Below are 5,000 nucleotides of genomic sequence, written 5' to 3'. Positions count from 1 at the left end.
CTATGAGACGGCCGGCCGACTATGATGTCGATGTCGCCTACAGCGCCCGCTTGACGACCCAGAGTAAAACGCCTGCTGCACCCCCTGTTCACCGCAGGTGACGCAAATCGAGTCAAAAGTGGTGGACCGACAGTCACTCCAGCCGCACCTGTGAATGCGCCACCCCCACCGCCCGACTCGCAACTCGAGCGGATGTACGGCGGACTTTTCCCGCAATCGTACATTGCAGTCCACCCCTATATCTTCCACTTCATGAAGAGTTATCTCCCAAAAGCCAAAATCCCGCTGTCCCAATACATGCTCAGGACGGCGGGCCGCGAGACGTGACGCCCGGTGGCAAAGAGTGCGCCGCTGAGGATTTAGAGGGTCCGTCCCCCCGCACAGTGGTGACGGTGTGCGGGTAGTGTTTCCGACACCGCTTCCTGCGGTGGCAACGCTGGGGCAGAGTCGATACTCGCCCACTGGTGGAAGGTAAGCATTCTGCTTTACATCAGTACATAAGTAATATTTCAGTCGTCTGACGTCCCTCCTTAGTAAATGATGCAGGACCACATACATAGATGATACATACTGTAAACTGGGGAGGACAGTGTGAACCGCACTCGACCCAGTCACCCTATCTCACAGTCCACTCCGTGTGTAACAAAGCGAAAGCACCAAAGCACTAGCGTTCAACAACATCCATTTTATCCTCGCTGCCACAGGACACTATCCAAAGAACGACACGAGGAATGTGACGTCCACTAATAAGACAGAATGTCTCACATCACCCGCAAACAACGCAGCTCAAATCAGCCAGCAACACCCACAGTGGTCCACCCAGTATCAACACAAGACGCAACGCCACGCCACGCCACAACACAAAAGGTACAAGTAATAAAATACCCTTTGGCCACACCCCTGGTAAAGGCATCAAACCAACCCACCACCTGACACCAGCCAAACGTACATCCTGATTTGACACATCTCTGGCAACCTAACCCACGTTGGCCCTTAACCTAACCCACGTTGGCCCTTAACCTAACCCACGTTGGCCCTTAACCTAACCCACGTTGGACCTTAACCTAACCCACATTGGCCCCTTAACCTAACCCACGTTGGCCCCTTAACCTAACCCACGTTGGCCCCTTAACCTAACCCACGTTGGCCCCTTAACCTAACCCACGTTGGCCCCTTAAGATAACCCACGTTGGCCCGTTAACCTAACCCACGTTGGCCCCTTAACCTAACCCACGCTGGCCCCTTAACCTAAGTTACGCTGCACCTTAACCTAAGTTACGCTGCACCTTAACCTAAGTTACGCTGCACCTTAACCTAAGTTACGCTGCACCTTAACCTAAGTTACGCTGCACCTTAACCTAACTTACGCTGCACCTTAACCTAACTTACGCTGCACCTTAACCTAACTTACGCTGCACCTTAACATAACTTACGCTGCACCTTAACCTAACTTACGCTGCACCTTAACCTAACTTACGCTGCACCTTAACCTAAGTTACGCTGCACCTTAACGTAAGTTACGCTGCACCTTAACCTAAGTTACGCTGCACCTTAACCTAAGTTACGCTGCACCTTAACCTAACTTACGCTGCACCGTAACCTAACTTACACTGCACCTTAACCTAACTTACACTGCACCTTAACTGTCACATGTAACGTCACAGGAATGTAGCTTTGCCTAACAGCAACCCTCTGAACATAGTTCACTGCTTGGATCCTCTGGTGTCATGTGTATTTCTCGATGCCATGGTGCGTACCCTCACATAAATGTCTTTCGAGTGTTGCGTACTTTCTACACAGTCTCGCTAACCACTGGAAGGGTGTACCGCTACAGAACGAATATCGCCCTCCCCTCCTGCCCTTCCAAGCTGGTCGGTCAGGCGTTTGTTTGTGAAATGAGCCTTGCAGCTGTTCAGTTGCATTCGGTTGTCGATGCAGTCAGTGTACGTTGTGGTACGGCCTGTGTGGACTGTCCGCTGATGTACGCGTAACCCACACTGATCATCCGTCGTTACGTACTGAGTGACATAATGTGGCACATGCTTGACCGTACACCGGCTGCGCCCTACAATGGCGAATCATAAGGGCCATATGTTGTGCACGATGCTACTTGTCTCGTCTCCCCATTACAGCGAGATTGCACTGTTGTACGCCGTACAGACATGTGGTAGGTACGGACGAAAGTATTGCATGTTGGCCCCCCCCCCCCCCTCCACCCTCTGCCGGGAATCAGCGTGAGCCGTCTGTTGATGTAGCGACGAGGGTTTTCCTATTTAATCGTATTGCCCCACACAACATGATAGCATGGTGGACCGCGTTCCACATCTGCGACATGCTACAGAGGCCGGTTGACAGTCGACCGCGCAAGGGACATTGCACACGTGCGCGGACCATCTTCCACGTGTTCTCTCGTGTACATGCCGCAGTGTGTATGTGGGCTGATGTAGCGTGTCGTGACACATAACATGCAGGCATGCCAGAATCGTAGATTTCGCAAATGTAGATTGACGTATACGTTTGCTGCCAAAGATCCGCAAATGAACTGGAAATCAGTTGTTGAGCGGTTGTTCGCGCTGCAGGTGCATCGGTGATAGCGACGATCGGTACATCTATGAACCGGTTGTTTCGGCGGTACCCGCCATGCCCCCGAACCTGAGTTGGCCATGTGGGTATGAAGCGATACGAGGCTGTGGCTTGGTGGGACAGTCCCCGGCCGGTGAGGGGGGGCCGCCCGGCGTGCTGGCCGCGCGCTGCGTGAGCGCACGCACTACAGCCGGCTGGTGGGGGGCGCCCAGTGGCAGGAGCGCCGGCCGACAGGCCCGGCTGGCGTCCCAGCTATGCGCCGGCGCACCCTGCGCGCGGCGCCAGGCGGCCAAAGTGGGTTCTGCCGAGCCCGGTGCGAAGCGCGGTGGACATCTGCAGTGTGCTGGTCCGATTGCGGACTGTGTGCGTTGAGGATGCGCCGCCGCCCGGCACTCGGCGTCGCGACGCCGTCTGCTGCTCGGTCGCCCCCAGCGGTTCTCGCAGGTGGTTTGTATCGCAGCTCTGCGGACGTGTTGGCGCGTGCGCTGTGCTGGGAGAGTTCGCTTCTGCACCCAAGTGGGGCTTTGCCCTTCTGTGGCGCTGGCGTTGGAGCTGCCGGTCACCGTAGGTGGCGCGTGTTGTTTCCCGCCGGCAATGCCACGACAGCACGCTCCCGGGCCTCTGTCGGCAGCGGCAAGCTCAGTTGGGAGCACGGGTGTTCGCACTGAAAGCGTCTACTCGCCTATCTCCGGGCGATTGCGCCTCTCTCGAACCCGACCAAGTACTTAGGACGGCGCTGCGCGCCGCCGGGACCTGAGAGGGTTTCGAGGTGTATCGTGCAGGGGAGCTCAGCCTCCTCCTGTTTGCAGAATAATTGAGCGGACGCTTGCGTGTTCGCGCGGGCCCTCGGGACACACTCCCGGGCGGCCGGCTGCTCAGCTCTCGTTGACGCAGCTCCCTGGTTGATCCTGCCAGTAGTCATATGCTTGTCTCAAAGATTAAGCCATGCATGTCTCAGTACAAGCCGCATTAAGGTGAAACCCCGAATGGCTCATTAAATCAGTTATGGTTCCTTAGATCGTACCCACGTTACTTGGATAACTGTGGTAATTCTAGAGCTAATACATGCAAACAGAGTCCCGACCAGAGATGGAAGGGACGCTTTTATTAGATCAAAACCAATCGGATTGGTTCGTCTGGTCCGTTTGCCTTGGTGACTCTGAATAACTTTGGGCTGATCGCACGGTCCTCGTACCGGCGACGCATCTTTCAAATGTCTGCCTTATCAACTGTCGATGGTAGGTTCTGCGCCTACCATGGTTGTAACGGGTAACGGGAAATCAGGGTTCGATTCCGGAGAGGGAGCCTGAGAAACGGCTACCACATCCAAGGAAGGCAGCAGGCGCGCAAATTACCCACTCCCGGCACGGGGAGGTAGTGACGAAAAATAACGATACGGGACTCATCCGAGGCCCCGTAATCGGAATGAGTACACTTTAAATCCTTTAACGAGTATCTATTGGAGGGCAAGTCTGGTGCCAGCAGCCGCGATAATTCCAGCTCCAATAGCGTATATTAAAGTTGTTGCGGTTAAAAAGCTCGTAGTTGGATTTGTGTCCCACGCTGTTGGTTCACCGCCCGTCGGTGTTTAACTGGCATGTATCGTGGGACGTCCTGCCGGTGGGGCGAGCCGAAGGCGTGCTTGCGCGTCCCGAGGCGGACCCCGTTGAAATCCTACCAGGGTGCTCTTAGTTGAGTGTCTCGGTGGGCCGGCACGTTTACTTTGAACAAATTAGAGTGCTTAAAGCAGGCAAGCCCGCCTGAATACTGTGTGCATGGAATAATGGAATAGGACCTCGGTTCTATTTTGTTGGTTTTCGGAACCCGAGGTAATGATTAATAGGGACAGGCGGGGGCATTCGTATTGCGACGTTAGAGGTGAAATTCTTGGATCGTCGCAAGACGAACAGAAGCGAAAGCATTTGCCAAGTATGTTTTCATTAATCAAGAACGAAAGTTAGAGGTTCGAAGGCGATCAGATACCGCCCTAGTTCTAACCATAAACGATGCCAGCCAGCGATCCGCCGCAGTTCCTCCGATGACTCGGCGGGCAGCCTCCGGGAAACCAAAGCTTTTGGTTTCCGGGGGAAGTATGGTTGCAAAGCTGAAATTTAAAGGAATTGACGGAAGGGCACCACCAGGAGTGGAGCCTGCGGCTTAATTTGACTCAACACGGGAAACCTCACCAGGCCCGGACACCGGAAGGATTGACAGATTGATAGCTCTTTCTTGATTCGGTGGGTGGTGGTGCATGGCCGTTCTTAGTTGGTGGAGCGATTTGTCTGGTTAATTCCGATAACGAACGAGACTCTAGCCTGCTAACTAGTCGCGTGACATCCTTCGTGCTGTCAGCGATTACTTTTCTTCTTAGAGGGACAGGCGGCTTCTAGCCGCACGAGATTGAGCAATAACAGGTC

General features: G+C 54.4%; 1 non-coding gene across 1 annotated transcript in view; it reads left to right on the top strand.

Annotated features, from left to right (window-relative positions):
- The first annotated feature begins 3,478 nt into the window (after nucleotides 1–3,478).
- The window catches only part of LOC126357246 (small subunit ribosomal RNA), a 1,893-nt gene continuing 371 nt past the window's right edge, over nucleotides 3,479–5,000 (top strand). The window contains exon 1 of the ribosomal RNA XR_007566193.1: nucleotides 3,479–5,000. This exon is cut by the window's right edge and continues 371 nt beyond it. This is a non-coding gene — a ribosomal RNA (small subunit ribosomal RNA).

The sequence above is a fragment of the Schistocerca gregaria genome, chromosome 3 (assembly GCF_023897955.1).
Source record: "Schistocerca gregaria isolate iqSchGreg1 chromosome 3, iqSchGreg1.2, whole genome shotgun sequence".
Taxonomy (NCBI): domain Eukaryota; kingdom Metazoa; phylum Arthropoda; class Insecta; order Orthoptera; family Acrididae; genus Schistocerca; species Schistocerca gregaria.
This window is presented reverse-complemented; position numbering and strand designations above follow the sequence as displayed.